Here is a 27,610-nt window from a genome sequence, read left to right on the forward strand (position 1 = left end):
GAAAGACCTCAGAGACTCCACGTAGAGGAGTGGAGAAGCGAACCCAGTTCACCAGATTACGGGTCTACCGCTCTTAACCACTACACCACACTGGCTCTAAGAACAGTTTCAGGTTAAGAACGAACCTCTGGAATGAATTAAGTTCTTAACCTGAGGTACCACTGTACAAGTAAGAGCGTCTGCTGACATGTTTTGGGATGGGAGTTAGGAGAAGCACCACCAAGATAGTGGAATGCGTTCCCAAGTGGGACTCATCATAACTCAGAATGCTGCAGCATTAAAGGTTACTATTTGGATGAAAAGTGTTTAATCGCTTGAGACCAATTTGCTCAAAGGATCACCTTACTTCATATATGCCCACTCAAGTGACTTTGATCTGTGGAGCTGCCATTTTAGCATGTAATGTTTATTCCACACTTATAAAGAACCAGTCTTTTCGCACCCATGCTCTGAAACTCCCTGCTCATTGACATCATGCAGATGCCTTCACTGTACTGTTTACAGCGGCTGCTAAACACCATATTTAAAGGCAAACCTACCCAGATATGTAATGCTAATATGCACTTTACTATGCATTTTTATTTTATTTTTTAAACTGCTGTTGGTATTTCTGTTTTGAAAAATCTTTTAGGCTAACTTGTTTTTAACTTCTGACTTTTATCGATAATTTTAATGTATCTTTTACATAAGCCACTTAGAAGTTTTTACAATTAAACAGGAAACAAATTCTGTTAAATAAAACACACAAATAAATCCTGATTTATCTTTTTTTCTTTTTAGGTGATGTATGTTGCATCTGGGTTCTATTGAGTCTGGTTTTTGTGTGTATTTAACTGCCGTTGCTTCTGTCGGTTTATTTTTTTATTTAAAAAATCAGTCACTTCAATTTGTTTCTGACCTATGATATTCGGTTAACCTATCATGTTAAAACATGATATTATTGTTGTGAGCCACCGTGGTGGTCTGTTTGAGTCAAAACGCAGAGAGATATACCCTAAATGAATAGTAATAAAGACAGACGGACAGCGTTTCAGGGATGCTAGTGTTCTCATTGAGGAATCCTTAATAAGCTTCCCAAACTCCTCAGGCACTGCTGGAAAACAATCTGAAGACCCTTCACACACAAGGAGATCAGCTGCCCATTGGACCTGGGAGCATGTCTGATTATTACCTACTTAAAAATCCACATTTTAAATCTCCAGTTAAATCAATTGATTAATTACACCAATTAATCAGATAATGCTGCCAGCCACAATAAAAAATGTATTTGGGTGACATAAATGGCACAGCCAGCATTGTAGTGATGTGTCCAGCTCCGAGGCGGAAGTGCAGAGCATTTTTCTCTGCATGGGGATAACTTCCCCTATAACTTCCAAACTCGTTTCATTGATGCCACACTTCTGGACGCATAATTTAGACGAAAACGAACGCAAAGGCAAGATCCTTGAGTCACCTAGTCCTTCTCACCGGAATTGTTTCTAATTGAATGTTAAGATCAAAGTTTAAGTTTATAAGAGTGAAAAACAAGCACAGATAAATAGTTATTATCTGACATCCTTATGAAAATTCATGACCTGCAGCTTTATCGGGGACCTTTTAAGAATTCTAATTGTGAAGTATGCAGAACTGTTAAATGGCTAGTGCTCCAGTCTCTTGATAAGAAGCGAGTTAAATAATTGTCCTGTTTAACTTGTGCTTGTTAACCTTTAAGGTCAACTAGTTTGAACATACGTTTAATGAAATCCTGGAGCCAGAATTTATGATACTGCTGCTGAATGTTAAATTGGACAATTTACATAAGCAGGACATTAACCTTCTGAGTACTAAATAGCATTTTAGCACTTAGCCGCTGGGGACAATAAGGGACATGTTCTATATATTTGTGATTAGCTTGCCTGGAAACTCTCATGATGACCAATTGGCCTACCAAGTTTAGCAGCATAATTAAATGAATGGACTCAGCCTAAGTAAATTATCATTGCTGTGTACAGTATATCATTATAGTCCTAAGGAGGAGGGGGAGGGGGGGAGAAAGGATATGAATAATTTAATATTACATTACTAATTTATCAATGCTAAGTGACTGTGAGGAGACTCTCTGTAATTCATTGGTTTAAATTTGATATTTGATTTACTGGTGGTGTGATTAAACTTGAGCCTACTTAATTTCTTTATCAGAAATTTATGGTAACTCAGAATTTATGATAGCGCTCCCAACTGCCCCCTCCCCTCACACACACACACACACACACACACACACACACACACACCTTCCCATTCCGGCAACGGATGCATTTTTCGTTTTCTTCTTCTTTGTTAATAACAGCAAATGCAAAATATTACGCATAATCAAGCTTGTCATTATGCCATTTTTCACAGCTCGCGGCAGCTACCTCCCCTCCCTGGCTGAATCTCTCGTAAGAGCCACCTTCAGCTTCACCTGCGGGGAAAGCGGGATACAAATTTAACATGTTAGCCACCTGATAATAATTAAATAAATGAAGTGCCAGCCTTGGAAATCCTCTGGGCTCTAAGCTTTCCCTATACAAAAGTCATGTCTCCAGGGAAAATGTCCCAATCAGATCTAAAAGATAAAGCCAGCCTGATAACCTGCTCTCTCTCCCTGCCTCACACTTACCTATTCGGCTTCTCCTCAAAGAGAAAGCTCATTGTAGGTGCCAGATGAGTAATCAAATTTGTCATTTTTCACAGCTGGCTGCATCTTGCTCCCCCTGGCTACACACGGCTTGAATCATAGAGGTGGAAGGGACCCCAAGAGCCATCCAATCCAACCCCTGCAATGCAGGAATCTCACTTAAAGAATCCCTGGAGGTTGGCCATCCAAGCTCTGTGGTCAAACCTCCAGTGAGGGAGGTCATTCCAAGGGAGTCCATTCCACAGTCATACATCTCTTACTAGGGCCGTCTTTACCCGGGGGTGCAAGGGGTGCAGGGCACCCAGGCACCGAATTCTGGGGGGCGCCAGGCACCCGCCGCTGAAGCCGCCTAAGCGTATTGTATTGGGCTGCTATGTGGCAGCAGGGTCAGTGGTGCCTTTGACATGACTGCTCTCGTGCACGTGCTCTGGAACCTTCCCAAGAAGGTTGTGCACTCGCAAGGGTCCTCCCAGCTCCTCTAGAAATAAGGTTGCTCCCACAATGAAAGGCTACCCGAGATGGCTCTCCCATGCATGCGCACAATGCCCGCCCGTCTCATCTTTCAGACACCTCCCTACGACCGTAAGCGCAGGCGTGGAGTTTTTACACTGACTCCCAATGTGTTCTTTGTCTTCTTTAGAAAAGCTGGTTTAAAACACAAAACACAAAAAAAACCCCTCCTTTTGGAGCCGCACAGGCGTGAGCACTATTTATCAAATGATAATAGTGACATAAGCATAATAAAAGTTAATTTGGGGGCTAAACTAAATTTGGGGGCGCTGGGCGGATCTTTGCACCCCAGTGGTGCATATCCTAAAGTTCTGCCCAGGCGCTGAGGTCCAGCTCCGAGGGCTTTCTCATTGCAAGAAGCAAAGCTACAGGGAACCAGGTGGGGGGCCTTCTCGGTAGTGGCGCCCGCCCTGTGGAATGCCCTCCCATCAGATTTCAAAGAGATAAACAACTACCTGACATTTAGAAGACATCTGAAGGCAGCCCTGTTCAGGGAAGTTTTTTATGTGTGACATTTTGATGTATTTTTAATCTTTGTTGGAAGCCGCCCAGAGTGGCTGGGGAAACCTAGCCAGATGGGCGGGGTACAAATAATAAATTATTATTATTATTATTATTATTACTACTACTACTATGGGACGCAGGTGGCGCTGTGGGTAAAACCTCAGCGCCTAGGACTTGCCGATCGCATGGTCAGCGGTTCAAATCCCCGCGGCGGGGTGAGCTCCCGTCGTTCGATCCCAGCTCCTGCCCACCTAGCAGTTCGAAAGCACCCTTAAGTGCAAGTAGATAAACAGGGACCGCTTTATATAGCGGGAAGGTAAACAGCGTTTCAGTGTGCTGCTCTGATGCCGGTTCGCCAGAGCAGCTTCGTCACGCTGGCCACGTGACCCGGAAGTGTCTGCGGACAGCGCTGGCTCCTGGCCTCTAGAGTGAGATGAGCGCACAACCCTAGAGTCTGTCAAGACTGGCCCGTACGGGCAGGGGTACCTTTACCTTTAACTTACTACTACTACTATGACGGCCTTGGCTCTTAGCATTGGAAAGATATTCCTAATGCTGCAGACATGACTCCTTTGCACACCCAACTAATCACTGTGCTGTGTGGGAGAGGACATCCTACAGATACCATCATATCAAGAGGTCCAATCCACACTGGGGCTTTAGTGTGACAGCACCTGCCCCACACTGCCTGTCAGACAGGCACCTTCTTTATTGACTTTCCATTGCCTGCTAAAATATCACACTTGGTTTCTGTCCTGGATCTAAATTAATCTTATATATGTACTGCTGTTGTTTTTTATCTTTTATATTTATAGTTGTTTTCTAAAATTGTTTTAATATGCAATAGTGGTTTTTTTAATTTCCTATTCAACAGCAACCCTAGCTACTTTTCACCACCTAGAGAGGAAAACCCCTATGTATTCCCCCTCCCCACATGAAGAAAAGCAGCCCAGAAGGATTTTGAGTGGGGAAAGAGCCCAAAGGGGAAAGGGCTGAGCAGCCCTTCTCCATACAGTGTTCAGCTCAAAACCACCTTTCTTTCAAAAGGGGGAGGGGGAGAGAGAGAAGACTCAGGTAAATTTACTTCCAATTGCATGCTATGTATAGTTTGGCCCTCAGCCATTAAGGTGACTCAGGAGTCCAAGCGGAAGAACTGAGCAAGGCATGATGGATGGCAGTTCAAGAAACCGTGCAGGCTTCCCGGCTGTTGCTGCTGTGCCTTATATAGGCAGAGCAGGGCAGTTATTAGGCCCTGTGTTCAGGTTAAGCCTTTGTGGCTCTGATGAAAGGAGAGGCAATGGGAAGGCCATGACTTGCTCCCTAGAGTCTCCATTTACGGCGGACATGGCGGCGATGGGAAAGGAGCCCCGAGGCTCCACAGCCTAAATGCTCTTCCCGGTGCCTGCTGTTGTTCCTTAGTCATAGGGGAAGGGGGAAGCCAATGGGGTTGCAGGACCCCGATGAAACCGAATCTGTCACTGTCGAAGCACGAGAGCAGAAACCTCACGAGATGATTTATACGCTTCAGCCTGGATGTGATGGATCATGCAGATGCTGAGCCCAACTGCATTAGCCCAGCAGCCAGGGTGGGCGAGAACCAACCAGACACCAACAATGGCACTTGACAGGGAGCGGGGGTGGGGAGGAAGGAGATGTCAACATAAAAAATGGCAGTGTTGACATTTATAGTCTGAATCTGATGCAGTTTTGCAAAAGCTCCACAAATTGCTCCAGGATGGATGCATGATGTTAATAATGCTTCTCTCAAAAAACCCCGCTCATTTATAGTGGGGTTTGAAGTTATGCAAAACGATCCTATTTCAGAATCAGAATACTATATGCATTGTTTATAAATGCATTGTCTCAGCGGCCGTATCAATACTGAAGGAACAGCTTGTCTGTGATGTTCAAATAGCTCCCTCTCTGACTGCCTTCCTCTGGCTTCTGAATGCTTTGCAATTATCATTTCTGCGGGCTTTTAACTTGACACACTGGAATAGATGTTTTATGTCCTGGCCTTTGCTTGGTTGATTTTGCGCTTCTGATTTCATATTGTGATTTTAACTACTGCAAACCTCCTTAAGTAATGCATGCGTAAATATCAGAGTATACATTTTTATAAGAAAAAACAAACACACTCAATCAAGGCTGGATTAAAGGGGCAAGGGCTTTAGGCCGAAGCATTTTCTTTGGTCTCTCCCATCGCCAATCCAAACGCTATACATTGTTTTCATTAATTTTCCTGAGACAAGTGCCACAATGTACACCTGTGTGTGTATAAGTGCGCACACACATTTTCAACTTCACGACTTCTCCTCTCCCCCCTCCTGCTCTGTCTTCTAGAATGTTCTTTGGCGGGTTCTCGGATTCACACCATTTGGGAAGGAGGCCAACACTGACTTTTAGCATCTTTATGCCACAATTCTCTGCTACAAACGGTACTCAGAACTGCGTGCACATTTTAAAAGCATATAGTAAAACAACCCAATAAAAACCAGCACAGCTAAAACAATCTGCAGTCAAAGTTAACAACAGGACAGGACGACAGCAAAGGAAAAAGAATGTTCAGTGGGCACCTTCTTAGGCAGCAGGCAAAAAACCCCTACAGTAACTACTCCCAGACTGGTGGAGTTTTTGCAGGCATATTCTGCTGTGTGTCATTGAGCTGTGCATTACCGGGGGGGGGGGGCGGAGGGCTGGGTCCCTTCAAACTCTATGATTCTATGGTTGTTTCAATAATAGTGTGTTAGTTCTGTATTCATACTGGATCATTCAAACATCGGCTACATTCATACCATACATTTAAAGTACTGTGATACCACTTCAAGCTGTCATGGCCTCCCCCAAAGAGTTCTGGGGATTGTATTCTGTTAAGAGTACTGAGCGTTTATCAGGAGAGTCTCTAGTCCCCTCACAGAACTACAAATCCCAGAGTTCCCTGGGAAGAGGAATTGATTGTCAAGTAACTCCGGAATTATAGGGAGCTCTGTGAGAGGAATTGGGAGGCAGACTCTCCAATAAGCAACCCATGGATTATTCGGGATACAGTGATTTCTTAATTGACTTGGATAGGGAAAGGATGGTGAAGAAATAGCATAAATCCTCAGCAAGGACCCAGTGACCCCACGTGAGAGTAGAGATCTCTCCACTTACAGTCGTACCTCTGGATGTGAACAGGTTCTGTTCCAGAGCTCCGTTGACATCCTGAAGCGAACACAACCCGCATCTGTGCGCGCCACTTCCGCACATGCCCATGATGTAATTTTGAGCATCTGCGCATGCGCGAGCGGTGAAACCCGGAAGTAATGCGTTCTGTTACTTCTGGGTCACCGCGGAGCGCAACCCGAAAACGCTCAACCTGAAGCATATTCAACCCGAGGTATGACTGTATTTGCACAGGGGAAGGCATAGACCCATGTCAAAAATGTAGTTTTTAATTCCTCCCCCAGTTGGAGTGCCTTGGGAAAAGAGTTCACTGTGATGAAAAGCTCAACCTGTTCCTCAAATTGAAAGATCTCCCACTTCTCCACCCCTCCCTTCTTGAGGACAGGATGTTTTTTAAGCCTGCTTGGTCTCATATCTCAGGAGGTGGGGTGTCCATGCACTTTTTGGACAACCAAGCCATTCAGCCTCCCAGAAGCTTAGGGAGTCCATCAAGACACTTAGTTAACAGTGTGATTCAACTCAGAAATGTGAAAATCACCCCCAAATCAGCCCAGTTCACCTGGTATGGGGTTTTTTAAAAAACTTTTCATTTCACCAGCTGTTGGCATCTGTCTGTCTCAGAAGACAGTGAAAGAGTGTGCCCATACTATCCATATCCACCTGAACCATTTGTTAATTATTTGTTTCTTCAATGTAACTCTTATGTACTGAGCTGAATCCTAGAACAATAGGATCCAGAATTCAGCAGTCTTATTGGTCCGCAGGAGCCACCCAATCCAGCTCCAGGTGGAAGTGAATCAACGACCTGATTGGCCTACGGGAGCAGCCAATCAGGCTTCTGGAGGAGGTGAATCCGCAGCCTGATTGGCCTACAGGAGCAGCCCAGAATTAGCCAATCACACGGGGCCCATTGTGTAAATAATGTATATACAGCTAGACATTTTGGGGAAGGTTTCATTCATTGCTACTATGTGCTGAATAAAGAGCATGAAATTCACACTCGACTCTGAGTATATTTCAGTAACATCAACTAAGCCTGTGCAGTGTTGCAATGGAGATAACAAAGAACAAACCAGAGAAAGACAGGAGTGCCATGTCTTCCATATTGCAAACTTGGTTTGGGTGAATAGATCCTGTATCTGTTTGAGCAGTGGGTTCCACATTAGTATAAAGGGTAATGCCCTTTTACTTTTCTCTTTTACTCTTTTACTTTTACTGTGACAGCTCTCCAGGTGAAGTGCAGCCACATCTTCAACTAGTCATTCTAGGTTCTAATACCTGTTTAAGAACAACAACCTTGGACCACATTCTAAATATTTTTCAGGGCCACATCCTTGCTAGGCACTGCAGTCACTCCAGCACGCACCCTGCCCCCATGTTGTGCCATGCCCTAGGCACCAGTGGGGCTTGCCATGCCACTGATGAGACCCAGGTAGACCGTGTTGCTCAAGCAAGACTCAGCTGGAAAAGGAAGTCATTTTATACACCTTCCTGCAACTTGGCTCCCAGTATGTTTTCGAGCACATTTCAAAGTGTTGGTGCTGCCCTTTAAAGCCCTAAACAGCCTTGGTTCAGTATACCTGAAGGAGCGTCTCCACCCCCATCGTTCAGCCCGGACACTGAGGTCCAGCGCCGAGGGCCTTCTGGCGGTTCCCTCACTGCGAGAAATGAAGTTACAGGGAACCAGGCAGAGGGCCTTCTTGGTAGTGGGACCCTCCCATCAGATGTCAAGGAAATAAACAATTAACTGACTTTTAGAAGACATATGAAGGCAGCACTGTTTAGGGAGGTTTTTAATGTTTGGTGTTTTATTGTGCTTTTAATTCTGTTGGGAGCCACCCAGAGTGGCTGGGGATACCCAGCCAGATGGGCAGGATATAAATAAATTATTATTATTATTATTATTATTATTAGCAACAGGATAAACCAGTAGCCAACCTGGATGGGTAGAGACCAGCCATCTTTCCAGACAGGCCGCAGTTATGCTACAGTTGTGCAAATTGGTGGTGCTTTTTTCAGCCCAAAGGGAGAAGGCAAGTGAATGGGGAGTACTATCAGGGACAAGGAGAAGGTGGCCCAGTCAAACTGGGGGTGGAGGAGCTACTGAGGATACCATGTAACTGGGCCTCCAAAACAAGAGGTGTGCTACATTTTTGCTACAAGATTGTTTCCCTCCTGTTTTGAGACTGAAGCTGATGAGGGGCAGGTGACATATTTTAACTAATTGATTTTAACTGGAATTCAGTGACCCAGCATTGGCTTAAAAGCAGTGTTTGAATCTCCCATTGTTCTAGGCGCATTTTGCGACAGGGAATTTCATTAGCCATGAGCAGCTTCTGAGCTCTGCGCCCAAGATTTCAGATTAAAACTGCAGAGTGGGAGGACCTTTTTCTGCCTCCCCACTGCCACCTACTCTTTGAAGATTGGAGAAGAGACCATCTTAAGAATATTAGGGGGGTGGGGTGGGCAGAGGAAGGACTGGACCATGTGAAAAATGAACATGATATTTTAGCTGCGGAAAAATGAACATGATATTTTGAGCTTTGTATTCTTGTTATCAAAAAAGCACGCCTAGGCATTCCTCTACTTAAAAAACAAAAGCAAAGGAAAACCCACCACCTTCTGAAGCGTCAGTAGCTTGCACCACCAGGGAGTGCTCCCTCATTCGTTTTCTTGTAATTCAAATTCTCACTCTCTGGAGCCACAGAAAATCCACTTTCACCTCTGGTCCTGCTCCACGGAGGTTGTGCAGAAGGGAATGTGCCCTCCCAGCTAAGAAATGCCCCCCCCCCCCCGACCAAAGAGATGTCCACTGGTGGTTGCAGCAGAGGGAATACATCTAGGTCAGGGGTCAGCAAACTTTTTCAGCCGTGGGCCGGTCCACTGTCCCTCAGACCTTGGGGGAGTGGACTATATGGGGGGGGGAAATGAATGAATTCCTATGCCCCACAAATAAAAGCATACATTCTACTCATGTGAAAACACCAGGCAGGCCCCACAAATAACCCCGAGATGCATTTTAAATAAAAGGACACATTCTAGTAATGTAAAAACGCACTAATTTCTGGACCGTCCGTGGGCTTGATTTAGAAGGCGATTGGGCTGGATCCGACCCCCGGGCCTTAGTTTGCCAACCCATGATCTAGGTGGTCAGCTGGTCTGGCATCTTTGAGTTTGAAAGCAACTCAGTGAAGGGAGCACATTTTTCTTATAATGACACCTGAAAGGAATCAGGACCGAGTATATTTTGTGCTAAAAGGAATCCAGAATACTGCAGCAACATCGTCCAAACTATTTGCTTGAAAAGACCGAATTCTCAGAACAGTACAAAACCAGAACTTCTGTTACTGTACCTTTTTTTTAAGAAAAAAGAAAAATATATATACACTTTAAAATGTCAAATATAGGAAGCACATCTGAAAGCACACGTGTCGTCCAATGAAAACACACTATCAATACTTCCAGTAATCAGTCACCATTTCACAGAGTATAAAAGGTATAGATCTAAGGATTTATTACCATCTTCTCATTAGTCCCATTTCATCATCAAGCAGAATTGAGATAAGCTATATGTGTGGCCTAGTCATAACCATTAAGGGAAAGGGTTGTGATTCTGTGCTCCTGTACCAGCCATTGGCTATATGGGACAAATTGTCCTGGATACTATCTCTAATTATAAGCGGTATATAAATTTATTGACACCAACTGGGAGCTTGCTTCCAATGCTAACTGCAATATGTGTGGGGTGGAGCAATTTCCTGCAAGATCATAGCTAGAGAGGGAAGGCTTAAACCTCCCCTCCCTGTGCCCATGCTATTATTGTCTAGATTGATGTTCTTATATATGTTTAAAACTGCTGTGTAAATGATGTTTTTATCAATCACACTCTCCTTTACACTCATCTGTTTGTTGCACATATTCATGGCACTGTTTGCAAAATGTATGGTTTTGCATTGACATTTGAAACAAAACTGGACTGGACGGAACCCCCTAAGTCATACATCAGCCTTCTTTAGCTCAAGAAAGTGGTGTGTGTGAGAGTGTGTTTTAAGATACATTGCCTGCGTTACCTGGCTCTATTTTTCTCCTTTGTTGTTGATGTCACTGCAGTGCATCGGTGCTTTCAATCAGCTGTCACCAGGAGTACAAGGAGCAGGGGTCCTCAGAAACAATTTGAAAAGAGCTGTTCCATGTCAGACGTTCTCCTTTCCTTTCCCTTGCTCTGCCTTCCAGGTTATTCTTCACCTGAGACACTTCTTCATACGTCTGGAAAACGTTCTCAATGATCAAACAAACAAACATCACAATTCGATACACCAAAACTTTGCACTTTTCCGCAGAGGTGAAGAAATCCCCAAAGCAATGCATGGACAGAAAGTGTTCAGCAGTTATCCCAGTATGATGTGCTATGAAAGGATATTAGTGTGTTGTGGGAAATTATGTTGAAAAATTAAGAGCATTGAGGGCCCATCAAAGGCCCCCGTCTGGCCCAGCACCCTGGCAGAGTATTTAAAAGCAGATGCGCTTGCTTGGAGGGCTCCTCAGTGTGTTGCCTCACACACTATGACCAGCCAGATGCCTCTGGGAAGCCCCAAAGCAGGACAGTGAGGCAGTAGCTCTCTCCCACCATTGCTCTCCAGGGACTGGTTTTCCAGTTCCTTACCACCAGCCCATGCAGGAATCACAACTCTCTGTGAGTCATTGTTCTGGCACTGCCCCTTTCTAATTGGCATCATCTGGAGAAGAGCAGCTCTAAGGGAGATTGAATGGCTTAGCCAAGCCTGCCCAGTGTACAGAGATGAAGCAAAATTTCATGTTCTCAAAGGAGTTTGCCAGTTGCATCTCTGCATGATTTACTGTTCTGGTATTATCCCCTTCCAATCAGCTTTTGCTGTGGGCAGATCATTCTGCAACACACCTCTGAACTGGTAAGTCTGGCTCACTCAGTCACTCCCAGTGCAGAGACACAGCAAAAAGGGTTTGCCCTCAGCAGAGGTTGCCCATCTTCTCTCTGCCTGAGTTACTGCACTGAATTAGCCTTTTTCCAATCAGAAGGCACATGCAGAACCGTGACTCATGCAGGACCAAATGAGGTGTGTTGTGGCAGTTCTGTGTATTGAAACACAGAACCGCACACGTCACTTAGAAAGAGGGGGTGGTGGAAATCTGACATTTCCTAGTGAGAGAAACATGACTGTAATACTTTTGAGGGACCCAGGAAAATTCAAAAGAATATTTAGCTCCACATTAACTTGTTTAGAATCAGCATGCCAGCTTTATTAGAGGACATTAAGTTTGTCTCCCACTTCCTCCCCCTTTCCCTTCATTTCGAAGAAATTATTCATCTGAGCAAAAGGTTATGTTTTCCTTCTGAATCTCTCTCTCCGCTGTGGTATATCGAAGTATTTTCCAATGACGCTCCTCAAGAATTATTTTAGATAAAAGCACCCAGTAGCAGATTGATGGAATGTAATGTATTTTTTTTATTTAAAAAAATCTCTCTAATTCTCTTCTCTGTAAAACACCCTTGCACAAAACAGGCTCCCCCTCCCCAAAGAAGAAAGAATCTCCCTCACACCCAGCTGCCTCCCCCCCCCCCTTTACCATGTAGTGTTTAAAATGCATAATCTCTTCTGTTGCTTTGGTAAGTCAATCACACTAACAGGTACAACGGCCTCAGGCTAAGTACAGCAAGTGACAAAAATGCTTTCAGGTTGTCATGTCTTAAAGCTGAAAGGTTGCCTCCCCCCTTCAATCCCCACTGCTTATTCATCTTCATCGGCTTGAATAATGCTTTTCCCATGTTGTTACGTGTTGGTAAATTAAAGAAGCCTTCCAGACAGTTCTGTCAACAATTTACTGAAATGTACCTCGTTAGTGAGGTTGAGCTGTCACATGAACATAATTTAATCCTACCAAATTATCACTCAAAAACACTAGAATATCCAGACGAAGGAGGCGAGGTTTCGGGGAATGCTGCCACATTTTCCCCGAGGATGAAGTTTCACATGTATTCCTCCCCATCCCCATTCCCCCCCCTTTAAAAAGGTTCTTGCAGTTTAGTTTACAATACAACACACACCAGCTCAATATTTCACAGTTTATCAGTGCAGATTTATGTGTTTTTATTCAGAAATATTCCCCACTGTAATCGATGGGGTTTACTCTCAAGTAAGTGTGCACATAGATATGCAACCTGATGGATGTTTTGGTTCTGTGCTCTCTGTGCTATTTTATCACAATAGTTTTGTATTTGATTTTAACGTGGGCTTGTCTCTCAAGCTACTTGTGAATTTTTATTGCAGTGTGGTTTTATTGTTGTTCGTTTATTGTGGTGTTTTATTCTCATTTCTTATTTTGTATGATGCCTGGAGCATTTACTTTATGAGGTGTCTCATAAATAATAATAATAATTAATACATGGCTGGTTCAAATACAATAGATTTTCTGCTTAGTTCTGGTGGTAGTGGGGAACAATGTATGAAGATCTCACACATGTTTATTTTGCCTCATGTACATGCTTTGGGAAATAGTGGCTTCTCAAAATATGCAGTCTTTACACATGACCATCTGTATGGCCACACACATATTTTCCCCTACGTGTTGTCTGTTGTACTTTGTCTCCAAACAGGCACTAATAACTGGCTCATTAAGTAGGGGCTTTACAGAGTACTCAGGCAGGCCTCTAAATACAGGCCTGCAGCAGGGTTTGTCTTAGACTAGGGATGAGGAACTTGTGGCCCTCCAAATGTCACTGGACTCCAACTCCCCTCAACCCCAGCCAGCACGACCAATGGTCAAGTATGCCTGCATAAGAATATCACATGTGTGAAGTGAGCCAAATAGCACCAAGGCTATGTGTGAAATATATGAACCGCTGATGCACACTTGGCACAACTTGTCACCTAACAAACTAAACACAGTTCACCAAGCATTGCTGCGCGTCCTACATGAGACTTTCCAGATGGTTCTGTATGCAGGCACTGACTGGATATAGGCCCACTTAGCTTCAGCAAGGTGGTAGCCCCATGTGCAATGCCCCCTGAAGGGTATGTAGCTATGGGCTGCCTCTGAAGACTTCTCAAAAACTTGATATATATATATATATAGAGAGAGAGAGAGAGAGAGAGAGAGAGAGAGAGATAACACTCAAAACAGTAACACACATGTAGGCAATCTGCAGTCTGTATGTGGCTCCCTTGGGTCTCTCCTGCAGGTCCTTGAATGTATTCGCACCACAGCAAATATGGCCGACATGGAAAACCAGGTGCAGGGTGAAGAATTGAGAAGAGCCTGGTAAACAATGCTCTTCCTGCTTTCTCCATCACCTTTGTGGAAATTTTCCATGTTGTGGATTGACTGCTACTTTGCATATCAGGAAGAGCAAATAATAAATGATTCCCTCTACTTTATGCCATATTTCAGTTGAGAGGCATTTGGCCTCTTTTGTGGAAATGGCTGCTTCTCAGGAGGGTGGCGGTTGAGGACCTCGCCTCTGTCCATCATCCCTAGCAGCTGGGACTCACATGTCTTGCTGGACGTTAAGAAATTCCCTGGCAGGCAGAATCAAGGAGTGGGGATACATTGCCAAAATGCGGGCTTCAAATGGGCCAATCAGAAGCCCCAGATGGGCAGTACCTTGCTGGCTGGCTGGCTGGCTGGCTGGCTAAGCATTGTTGGAGTTCATTCTATCACACCTCATAGTACTCACTGCATAAGGGAAGGTGGTACTGTGACAGGTATTGCAATCAGGAAGATAGGAACGCGGGAAGATGCTTTATATCAAGTCAGACCATTAGTCCATTTGGCTCAGCATTGTCCATACTGCCTGGCAGTGGCTCTTCAAGCTTTCAGAAAGGGGAGATTCCCAGCCATTCCTGCAGATGCTGTAGACTGAAGATGTGGTCCTCTGAGTGCAACACAGATTCTTTACCACTGAGGTGTGGCCTTCCCTGCAAAGGGCTGATTTAAATAGGGACATAGGAAGCTGCCTTATACTATCAGTCCAGGGAGCTCAGTATTATCTGCAATGACTGGTGATGGCTGTCCCTGGTCTCAGGCAAGATACATTTCCAGAATCCAGCCCTACTGGGAGCTGCCAATGATGGCATCAGGGACCGTTTGCATCCAAAGGTCTACTATTAAGCTACAGCCCTTCTCCTAAGTCAGTGGTTCTCAACCTGTGTGTCCTCAGATGTTGTTGGACTACAACTCCCATCATCCCTAAGCTCTGGCCTTGCTAGCTAGGGGTGATGGGAGTTGTAGTCTGGGGATGCACATCTGGGGACACACAGGTTGAGAAATGCTGTCCTAAGTCCTCAACTGCACAGAGTATCCCTGTGTAACTTTCATTGCTGAGCTCTGCTGGCATTTTTACAGTTTAGAGGGGGTTTTTTAAGGCATTGTAAATTAGCAGCCTTCCAAGCCCTTTCAGACCTCCTTCCACCTCCTCGTGTTGTACCTGCCAGGCGCCACAGGCTGCCCTCTAAATTGCAGAAGGGAGAACTGCTGGCTTTGCATAACATAAATTTACAAAGTTAACAGAAACATTGCATTTCCATAAAGATTGCACAAGGAAAGCCTCAGATGCTTCTCCTAACTGGATGTGAAAGAGCAAAGGTCTGTCTTTGTGTGACTCTCAGGCAATGAAATACACGGTACTTTACAGTTGGAGCCTGGTACCACATACTTAGTGGGAATGAACTTTCAAAGCTTTTATTCAGGAAAACTGAACTCGCGTGCTGTGTTTTTTAAACCACTGCTTGGAAAAATTCTGAGGTTTTTCTAGCAAGCTTATCAAGGGTTTCTCAACGGACTACATGTCCTAGGTAACAAAGCACAGCCCTCTTTTTTACATGTCTTTATCGGGTTGTTTGCAACTAACCTTTACTTAGAGTAGACCCATTGCAATTAAAGGACCTGTTAGTCAACTCTGAGTAAATATTAGTTGAATACAACCTAATAAAGACAGACCAATTTAAAGGATGTTTCCTGTTTTTGTTATTAATTTTAACTGATTTTTGCAGTGGACGATTATAACTTTTTCGGACACTGCTTTGGAACTTTGCAGTATATAATTATATATATAAATAAAAATGAATAATATAAGGTGGTATATAAATACCTTAAATTATATATACATCAATCACAGACTGAAACCACACCACCTCTTTAGGTTGTAAACTAGTTTGTTTACTGTTTAACCAATATGGAAATTTCATATTACAGTTATTTTTCAAGGATTTTTTCCTTGTGCAGATTTTGTTTGTTTTGTTAACTAAGGACCAAAAATGGTCAGCTACCTCATGATTCTTCATTGCCGGTAGAATGATATGGTTTTACAGGCACACCAAAAAACAGACCTTTCCACAATAAACTTGTGTGTGCATAGCATCCAGGACACAAATTTTGCTGGAGGTCCACTTACTTTTAGTGCTGAACTGAACCATTTTTTTGCTTTTTTAAAAGAAAATCAAAAAGGTTCTGTGTACTTTTTCAATGACATTTAACAGTTCAACTTAAAAACACAGAAGATAGCATTATAAGTTTTGCCCAAAATGATTATGGCAGCCATTTGAATAAAACACAGATTTTGCAAGCTGTAAAGCATATCATTAGAACACATCCTGGCCTAAGGTTTGGTTCACAAACTACAGTGCTCAAACCAAGTCATTAAATCTATCTAAAAGGGCCTCATTTGAGAAGCAATAAAATTTTTAATCATTTTATTATTAAAAGAGTGTTTAATATGTAGCTAATTAAATGCCAAAGGCAGGTTATCTGAGTTTAACCTTCAAAAAGAAAATGATGTATCAAAGTGTGCCTCTGGCATCATGGGATAGAAATGTCATCCTCATAATCAATGCGTGACAACTAGCTAGTGGCCTTTTCTGGAGGTATAGTTAAATTACCTGATTAAATTAATAGCCATTTAGATGTTTTAGGAACTGCACAGACCTACACTAAATGAAAATTAGGTCCATTACATTTTCTGAGTGGGCTAGATAGACCCTAAAATAAAACACGTATGCCATTGTCCACATTTCTGAGATTAAGCAATTAAAAGCCCTTTCTAAAAAGCGACTCATTTTCTGTAATGTGCAGACAACTAGATTTGTCCTAATGATCACAGATATGTTTCTATCTCCTCAGCTTTCCTTTTTATGCTGCTGGTGTGAAACCGCAATAGAGCTTGTGTTTGCTGGAAGGGTTAAATTTCACACCAAGATTTCTACGGACCTCCTTTTCAAGCAGCAGCCTATAGGGACCAGGAGCTAAACACAGGAGCTAAACACAGAAGCATTGTGCTAAACACCACATTAATTGTGTGTGGGGGGGGAGACCCACCTTGTGGTAGTGTAAGTTAGGCATGGGCAAAAGGTAGACTAATCTACAGCTTGATTCATCAGATGGGTGGGGTATAAATAATAAATATTTATTTATTTATTTATCATCCTCAACAGATTGGGAAAGGTTTCTGATTGCAAATAGTTTTAATCCAGAGCAATTTTTTTTGTGTGTGTGTGTTTTAAACCACTATAGCTGCCTTGTGCTAATCACTTCTGCCTGAACCTCAGCGATCCTCACCTGTAAAATGTGAGCATTAATTGGCCGCTTCTCAGGAAATCTTTGCATAGCTCTGCTGGCTAGATCTCACATTTTGCACAGGAATCCCTAATTTGAAGTAACTCAGATGCAGAATTGCATCTCAATGTATGGTTCATGGGGTCAGGGCCAGTGCTATCATTAGACCAACCAGGCAGATGCCTTGGGCGCAGACCTCAGAGGGGAGCCATGCTCACCTTTGAGGGGCATGGTTTCATACAGATTACGCCTGGATGGTGTCGTGCTGATGATGCCAAGGTTGCAGGTTCGAATCCTGAATGGAACAGCTGCATTGCAGGCAGTTGGACAAGATGATCCTTAGGGTCCTTTCCAGCTCTACAATTCTATGATTAGTTTTTGTTATACCCCATAAATCCCTGATAATATTTTATATTTTGAATAATGTTATCATTTCTACAAGTTTTTGAAAACCGAAATTAGCCATTTTTCTTTTTTAGAGGGGGTGCACCTGCGCTTTACCTATGGCGCAAAATAGACTAGCACTGGGGTACAGAAGATGCTACAGCTAGCCTTTATGTGGGCGAACTCAGCAACACACAGTACAGTGGTACTTCAGGTTACAGACGCTTCAGGTTACAGACGCTTCAGGTTACAGACTCCGCTAACCCAAAAATAGTACCTCAGGTTAAGAACTTTGCTTCAGGATGAGAACAGAAATTGCGCAGTGGCGACGTGGTGGCAGCGGGAGGCCCCATCAGCTAAAGTGGTACCTCAGGTTAAGAACAGTTTCAGGTTAAGAACAGACCTCCAGAACGAATTAAGTTCTTAACCTGAGGTACCACTGTACAGTGGTACCTCAGGTTACAGACGCTTTAGGTTACAGACTCCACTAACCCAGAAATAGTACCTCAGGTTAAGAACAGTTTCAGGTTAAGAACGGGCCTCCGGAATGAATTAAGTTCTTAACCTGAGGTACCACTGTAATGCTGTTTTTTGAGGGGTAGCTCCAATGTCTCGCATAATATGCAGTGCTGCCTCTGTGAGATCTACTAGTCACCCACTGCACAGTGGTACCTCAGGTTACATATGCTTCAGGTTACAGACTCCGCTAACCCAGAAATAGTGCTTCAGGTTAAGAACTTTGCTTCAGGTTGAGACAGAAATCGTGCTCCGGCGGCACGGCAGCAGCAGGAGGCCCCATTAGCTAAAGTGGTGCTTCAGGTTAAGAACAGTTTCAGGTTAGGTACGGACCTCCGGAACGAATTAAGTACTTAACCCGAGGTACCACTGTAGTTCATTGGGAGTATCCAGGAGAAGGGGCTGTGCCACCACGAGGCCCCTTGAATTCCTTGGAACTTACACTGGATAGCTAAATTTAGGGAAACGTTAGGCATTAGGGAGCTAGAGAAACCAATACATCTCATTGGAAGAAAGCTACCTCCTTGTTACAGTGTGCTTGTGGCTGTAGCAGGATGATTTACACCATGGCCTTGGGAGAGGAAGGAGTAAAAGACTGCAAGCCGTGAGGACTCAGGCACCACCCAGATAAGGGAAAAGATAAAAGATAAATCCTCCTCAAATAATTTTTAGTAGCCCTTGGGATAAAAGTCATCCCTGACAGTGATGATTTAACAGTATCTTGAGGTAGGAGGGAAGCGCCCTAAGACTCAGTGAAAGCTTTTCTCTCTCTTTTTACTTCCCTCAAGAACTCTCTGCCTCTCGCTCACTTTTACTTTTGACACTCAGACATTATCCTTATGTTTGGGGTCAAATAGGGAATTGGACGAGTGCAGGACTCCCGGAATATGTCCCTCCTGTGAAATAACCGTTCTCTGTACTGCCGTTCCTAGAAAGAGAAGCATTGGTGCACTGAAGGATATTTGAAATCACATAATAGCCGATATTCGGAGGGAGGGGAGGCAGGGGAAAGTCTTTCATCTCTCCAGATCTCAAAGCACTCCGCGGCTTTGGAGAGCCACCATGGGCAGAGGAATCACGTCAGCCCCGCCAGAACGGCAGCATCTATTTATCAGAGCACAGCAAGGCGACACAGAACAATCTGTGACAACATCTGAAGAACGACAGTGTGAAGGCATGCAATTACCACAGCGGGCAGCGCATAAGGACACACCAACTCAAATCTGTCCTCCTTTTTGTGTGTGGATATTTCTTCCCATTAAGCAGGAGGCACTAGCCTTTAGGTCATAAACCATTAGCTTGTGGTGGTTTTGTTTTGCTTGGAAATAAAATGTGCAAATGACAAATCTTGACTGCGTTCTATGGGGAGATTTGCACAGGCGCAACCGTGGTGGTATCAGGCGGAGCTTATCCCCTTTCTAATCCCTGAAAGCAGAGGTTAGGCTGCTGGAAGTAAAGCCCTCAACTTGGGGCAGGATAGTCATTCTAAGCCTCCAGAAAACAATAACACACACACCCCTTATACGAAGGAACAAACAAGCCTTATTAGCCAGCTGGGGAGAAAACTGTCAGACAGCGTTAATTGCACCAGCTGTACGAGAACATCACTCTGAAAATGTCCGCCAGTGATTTCCAATATGCTTTTGGGGGGAAGGGGAAACATATAATTAAAGACGTCAGAATGAGGACATTGTTTTTTTCCCTTTACAGGCAGAGGTGGGGCCAGCCCTACCATGAGACAAAGTGAACGAGGCGCCTTAGGAGGCAGGGGAGCAGTAGGCAAGGTGCTGTAGGACTAAGTTAGCGCCTCCCCAGTCTGCTGTTTTATTGTGAGTATATTCTGATAACGGTGCATTAGTGGTGGATAAGTTCTGCTTTTGTTCTGGGGTGGTTCCCCAAGGCAGAGGCGGATTTAGGGCAGTTCTGCCACCCTGGGTGCCAAGCCTAGGGGGCACTGCAGGGCATCACAATGATGACATGCTGAATTGGGTAGAATGGAAGGCCTTGCACAGGGCGCCACTGAAATTTGAAAGGCCAAAGTCCATCCCTGCCCTGGGCTAGACTACAACATTATTGCTGCCCAGAAGGGCTGCAGCACAACAAAAGCAGGGCAAAAATAAACCTGAATATCATACCCTCCAACATTTCTCTGATGAAAACAGGGACACCCCATTCCATAATGGTAATTTTACTATTTATACCCCACGCATCTTACTGGGTTGCCCCAGCCACTCTGGGCATCTCCCAACATATATAAAAACATAATAAAACATTAGAAAAAGCTTCCCTATGCAGGATTGCCTTCAGATGCCTCGGGGGTCAGATAACTCCATACCATCCAGCATTTCCCCAATGAAAATTGGGGCATCCTAAGGAAAAGTGGGACATTCCAGGATCAAAGCAGAAACTGGGATGGCTTCTCTAAATCAGGGACGCCCCTGGAAAATAGGGACACTTGGAGGGTCTGGAATATTGGTGGTATAAAAAGTTACAGGAGTTCAGCAGGAAGTGACGGGACATGCACTGATTAGAAATGAAGCCGTGTGAGGGCAGCAAATATCTTAAAGATGACACACACACCCCTTACCTACAGATCCTTTCAGGTAGGAATGTCAGCAGGCGGAGCCCTATTGGCAGTTCTGCCACCCTCTGAAGTTCAGTGGGTGGCCCAGAAGAGGTCATTCTCTGTGGCAGCCCCTAAGCTGTGCAATTCTCTCCCTACAGAGGCGTGCTTGGCTTCTTCACTCTACGGCTTTCAGCGAATGCTGAAGACATGCCTCTTGATGAGGCTCTTAGATACCTGAGATGTGTGTTTTTAGGACCCAATCTATTTCTATGACTAATTTGTTTTAACTACTACTAGCCTTTATTGACGTAAGGATTTGTTTTAACTGTTTTATATTCTGAATTTTACATTGTTGTAACCAACCCTGGGACCTGCTAGAAAAGGGTGCGTGGTAAATTTAATACTAATAATTAAATATTCTGCAATTGCATTGTGAACACTGGAGATGTGATTTTCTAACAGCAATGACAAGTGGAGAGGACTATTGCACTTGTGTCTTGCTTGTGGACTTCCCATGGGCATCTGCATAACCACTGTGGGAAACAGGAAGGTAGACTTTTCTCTCAGCCCATAAGTTTTTATTGAAACTTTTTTCAGCGTACAATACAATAAAAAACAAAGTAATAATAATAAAAAAGAGTGAAGAAAATACAATGCCCTCTCTCCAAGATAGATATTTTATATTGTGATTTTATGTTGTGAACCACCGTGAGATCTATGGGTATAGGGTGGCATACAAATTTAATAAATAAATAAAAATTGATCTTAATCCTTGTCTCACACAGAAGGGGTGGATCCTCCCAGCTCTCACCCCAAGAGATCTTCCCTTCCCTGCCTCTCACACAGGGCCCTTCACTTTCATGTGTGCATAATCCCCTCAGTGACCCAGAGTAGAGAACACACACCAAAAATCCCCAAAAAAGAAAAGAAAAGAAAGGAAAAAAGAAGAAAAAGCAGGGAGATAAAAGCAACAAAAGAATAAGGAAAGAAATGAAAGGGAAAGAGAGAGAAAATAAAAAGGGCTTTCAATTCTCTGTCTGCCACTTATATGTAAAAGGATTATTCAAAGTATTCACTCCAAGATGGTGGACTAGATGGGCCTATGATCTGATCCAAGAGGGCTCTTCTTACAGGTGGGGAACCTGTGGCCCTCCACGTGTTGCCAGACTACAACTCCAAGCATCGCTGACATAACCTTGCAGATGTGGAGAGTTTCTTATCCCATGCTACAAAAGGGGGTCAGAAGCATTCAGAGCAGCTGAATAACTGTAAACTTAAAATAAGAAAAAGAATAATAGGGAAATAAGTGTGCAACCCTGTTATAAAAGGGCTGGTTCCCCCTCCCCACAAGCCAGGATTTTTAAGAAGAGGGATCATTTGTGAAAAAGGCACAACTCATTCATAGGCATAATCAATATGACAATGAACACTGACCAAAACAATACAAAACGCTTATCAAATAGAGCTGCACAGCAGTCTTGCCAAAGGCTCTTCATTATCCACCAGTGGCCTCTTAAGAACAGAAATCTATTGCTTTAAAGAAGCCACTTGAAGGAAAAAAAGGCTAGGCTTTGCAAAGCAGCTGAGGATAAAATAGGATGTTTTCTCTTCCTATATAGAGCGCCCATTAAAAGAACAAAATGACTCAAAGAATCTTTGAAAACCATCTCAGATATCACACACATCCCTCTCACCAGATATCAAGAGAAGACTGTTTTCCAAATGCATGAAGGAATTTTGTACTTTAAAAATGTTTCCTAGAAGGTCATTTTCTTTCCTTCAAGGAAGTTCCACGGATTTTGGTGTGGGTGGGTGTAGAATTGCCGCATCATTAAAACAACTGAAACCTGGAAAACATCCCTGTTAGCAGGCACATTTTGGGCCATCTCTTACCCCTTCCTTTTTCTTATATAGAGGAAAATCCTGGTGTGGGTTGGAGCCCCTTGCGCTTGCTACTTCTGACAGAAAATGTGGTCAATCAAGGACATATAGGACCACCTATAATTTGGCTCCCAGCTCTTGTACTCCATTCCTCCGCTGTCTCACAGCAATCCTGGGTTGAACCATTGCTATGCATTGCAACTGCATTGCTTCCTTAACCATCTGTTGCAGATTGTCATTTTCTTTGACACACACTTCGAGCATTACATCTCAGAATGTAACAAAGAGACTGAATGTTGGGAACTGACCATTATATGTAGAGATAATGTACTTCTATTTGAGTTTTCCGTTTACTTGTACTTAAACAGTCATCCTAAAATGCAATTCTTGATGCGACTTATGCTAACTGCCTGAGCATAACCTTCATCGTTTACACTCCTGGCTTGGAGATACAAATATGCATGGCTTACCCTCCTTCCTGAGAAGCATGTTTATCATTTTTATTATTGAACCTTCCGCCTTGCAGTGTTGATGCAAATGCCTCTAATACTGTTAGGAAACCTGTGTGTTTTAGCATCTGTGCAATATCATCCGTCCTCCAAGGCTGAGCCTGGAGCTACAGTGTTTAAGAATTTATATGGCTGTCCTTCTCCTCTCTCTCGCTGTGGCAAAAGCAATAATGAAATGCATAAGCTACACCCTTAGAAAATATAACTGGGCTATTTGTGATTTTGATTCACTGTTTAGTCCCCATCAAATAAATTGTGTTACAGGTGTTCATCTTTAATATTTATTTGTTAATGGCTAAGCCCTAGACAGATTTCCTCCTCACAGTGTAAGTATTTGAACTTGGAAGAGAAAACGAGTCCTTCAAACAAGTTGATTTCTTTCAGGGATTCCTCCCCCACTCCTCCCCAGTATGGGGGCTTCACTGTGTAGTGACTACTCATAATATTTTCTGTTATCATCTTGTCAGGGTTCAATTCATTATTCCATTCATTATTCAATTTGTTGGGCTATGAACATCTGAATAATTGAAAACGGCAGAAGTATTATAAATTATCATGTCTCTATGAAAAACCCCTTTTAGAGATTTTATGACATGACTTTAAAGCACACACGCACACTCCACCAGAATTGGCCTACAAGCACTCATCTTGGAAGGACAGTTTCACATGTGTGTGTGTCTGAGAGAGAGGGAGAGAGAGAGAGCGCATTGGGAGGAGAGATTAAAAAATATTTTCTGCATATGCATAAACACACACAGCCCCTCAAGTGCACTAAACCTCATACTCATTATGTGCACATTACATCATTTTAATTACTGTTGCATTCACAGCAGTGAACATTGTAGTCCAAGGCGGTAACATAAATAACCGATCCATAGTGATTATTAATGAAAGCAGCTTTCCCCTGCTTAATGTTGGCATGTCAGCATACAATCCTAACACTACAGTGCCCTATATTATCTCAGACAAGAATGCAAAGCAAAACAGTACCTTTAAATTGGGGTGGCTAAACCATTTTTGGGCTGCGTTGACCCAGCTTGCTTTGGGCTGCATGTCAAAGTGAGTGGTGTGAGATGAGGTGTGGCCCAAAGTGGCCACAGTGAGTGTGGTGAGCACCTTTTAAAGCCTCGAAGCTGTGCCGAAGACAACATTGCCAGAAGAAGGCAGACCTCTTCTCCCAGTTGCATCTGGCCCCCCAATATGTTCACAGCTGTATTTCATAAAGCTGCACTGAGAGCATTTGTACCGGATGTTAAATCTGCCAAATTCCACCTGTCTCAGAAGTAAATGGAAACCTGAATATTCATTCGAGGAAGATGTTGTAAATCAAAAGCTCCTGTCGGATTTATCCTGGCCACCATTTGTTTCCAGAAGTGTAGCAGTTAAAGGTGCAACAAAAGGATCGACTTCTGTTCCCCCACTAATAAATATTTATGTGGAATGGCGATTCAAACAAATATTGTATTACTTAAGACACTGTGCTGCTTTTCAAACCCAAAGTCCTCCCAAAGCAGTTGTCCCGTTTCAGTCTATGAGTAGTCAGATATCTGGACAACCTAGAACTGTACCATCCAGGGACTGAACCTGCATGCGAAGGAGGAACATAGGAACACTGAAAGCGGTCAGACCATTGTACCATCTGCCTGAAAACTATACCCACTGACTGGCTGTGGCCCGCTAGAGTGTCAGACCAGCATGTTCCAGTGAACAAGCTGATAGCTTTGCCCTGAAACCAAGTGAATACATAATGAATGTCTAGAAACCAACTCAAAGACAATGTAGAGATTGAGAAAAGCAAATGTGGCATATCACTTTGTCCCAGGCTCCAATATGTCCCCGCCATTACAATTTGGATAATTCTAAGAGAAGTTCTCATTATAACATTTAGTGCTATAGTGATCTGGAGAGATTCTATCGCGTATATTAGAGGGTGTTCACTCAAACCTCCCTTTATATCACTGTAATGTGCTATGTCAAATCTGGAATCCCCCCATGTATTCTGTTGAGTGGGGCTCCAGACATCTGTCCCCAAGTCCTACTTTGATGGCATGCTAAGGGGACCCACAGCCCTCAACACTGTCATATTTGGCTCCTGCCCTAGAAATGTTGCCTGGAATAGGTCTTCATATAACTAGCATGCCCTGATCTGCTCATACAATCTTGGATTCCAGTAATTTAGAAGCCTTCCTCCAATGCAAATCATAACTGTATTCAAAAATATAAGCAGCCGCTTTTAATTCCTATTGGGGGTGGGGGCAGATTGTAAAGGTTGGCCAAATATCCCTATAATGGAAATACAGCCGCAGTCAGCTAAAGAAAGCCTGCTATAATTCCATAATATTACTTGCAAAATTGAAATCTAAAAGCTATTTTGTTTACTGTTGGAGAAGGATTGTGGAATGAAGACATAAAAAGCTACTGAAGGTTTTTTTTTTTAAATGCAACTTTTGCATAAATCTTGTATCTATAACCTGATCTTGGCGACATAAATATTAGCAGGCTTGTTTCCATTTCATCTCCCATAGAACCAATGCTGTCCTACAGCAATAACCAGCCAGAGAATAGAGCTATTTGCTGCTGTCATAAATAAGGAAGGGTGTCACGGATGTTTTCATTTGACTGAGCAGTAATGGAGTTAATTATACTTCCAGTCTCTTTGTTTTTGATCTGTGTTTCCAAAGTCATCTTGGTGTCCTGAGTTCTCTCAGTACTTTTAACCTTTCCTACTCCCACCACCAACAGTAATTTTACCCAGTTCGATGATGAATTTGGAAGTGTTATTAGTGAAATCTTGCAATTGAGTACCTATAGAATAAATACCACTGAAAATCTTCATTACTATAGAAGTATCCCAAAGCGAAATGTTTTGCCAATAGTTATAGGCTGACAAATGAGATGTAGAAAATGCTACTGAATATGTTACTTATTAATATATCAGTACACCATTAAGAGAAAAGGCCCCTTCTAGAAAAGCACTCTGTATTAGTAAGAAAATAAGAAGAATCAGTTATGATACATTGGGCTAAGGATATTGGTTATAATATACAGTTAGAAGATTGGGTAAAACTATGGAAAGATGGAATAAATTTTATGGCTTGCAGTTCTCTTAAAGAAAATATAATGAAAATGATGTATAGATGGTACATAGCACCAGTGAAATTAGCAAAAATGTACAAAACAAATAACCAAAGCTGGAAATGCAGAGAGAAAGTGGGTACCTTTTATCATATGTGGTGGGTTTGTAAGGAAGTGAAGGCTTTCTGGGAAATGGTTTATAATGAACTAAAAAAAATTGTTGAAATATACATTTGTAAAAAAAACCAGAAGCCTTCCTAATTGGTATTGTAGGTAATGAAATACATAAACAAGATAAAAAAAATGTTTTTATGTGCAACAACTGCAGCAAGAATATTATTAGCCCAACAATGGAAGCAGGAAGAGATACCAACAAAGGAAGAGCGGTAGATGAAATTGATGGATTACGCCGAGTTGGCAAAATTAACTGGGAAAATTCGGAACCAGCAAGCCCAGCCTTTCCTAAAAGACTGGAATAAATTTATGGTGTATCTAAAGGACAATTGTAAACAACTAACATTACTAGTAGGGCTACAAGAAGTTTTGTAAGGTTAATTTTATCAATTATTGTGAAGTATAATTTATCATCTGTTTAGCTATGAAAAGGATTTAACAGTAATAACTATAATAACAAAATGCAATATCAGAAAGTAAGTTGGAAAACCATCAGGCGAGGAGGATGAAGGTTGTTATAGCCAAATGTATGTTATGTTATATATAAGTGGGATATTATGTTTAAAAATATGTGTAAAAATAATTAAAAATTATTATAAAAGAAGAAAATAAGAAGAAGCTGCTGGATCAGGCCAGTGGCCCATCTAAGCCAGCATCCCATTCTCACCGTAGCCAAACAGATGCCTATGGGAAGCCTCAAAGCAGCACCAGAGAAAAACAGCACTTCCTCGCATGTGATTTCCAGCAACTGGCAATCAGAGGCAAATTTCCTCTGACAGTGGAGTCAGAACAACATAACCATAGCTAGTAGCCATTGATAACTATGAATTTGTCTAACCCTCTTTTAAAGATAAAGGTAAAGGGACCCCAACCATTAGGTCCAGTCGTGGCCGACTCTGGAGTTGCGGCGCTCATCTTGCTTTATTGGCTGAGGGAGCTGGCGTACAGCTTCCGGGTCATGTGGCCAGCATGACTAAGCCGCTTCTAGCGAACCAGAGCAGCGCACGGAAACACCGTTTACCTTCCCGCCAGAGCAGTACCTATTTATCTACTTGCACTTTGACGTGCTTTTGAACTGCTATGTTG

At 43.0% G+C, this 27,610-nt stretch overlaps 1 long non-coding RNA gene across 1 annotated transcript in view; it reads right to left on the reverse strand.

The window, feature by feature from the left end:
* Positions 1–2,270: 2,270 nt before the first annotated feature.
* LOC308474400 overlaps positions 2,271–27,610 on the reverse strand; it is a 47,964-nt gene continuing 22,624 nt past the window's right edge. Inside the window, exons 3-4 of the long non-coding RNA XR_013984696.1 lie at positions 10,906–11,101; positions 2,271–2,440 (exon numbers count right to left, since the gene is read on the reverse strand). This is a non-coding gene — a long non-coding RNA (uncharacterized lncRNA). The remainder of the gene's footprint in view (positions 2,441–10,905; positions 11,102–27,610) is intronic.

The sequence above is a fragment of the Podarcis pityusensis genome (assembly GCF_964106645.2).
Source record: "Podarcis pityusensis genome assembly, chromosome: 3".
Classification (NCBI taxonomy): domain Eukaryota; kingdom Metazoa; phylum Chordata; class Lepidosauria; order Squamata; family Lacertidae; genus Podarcis; species Podarcis pityusensis.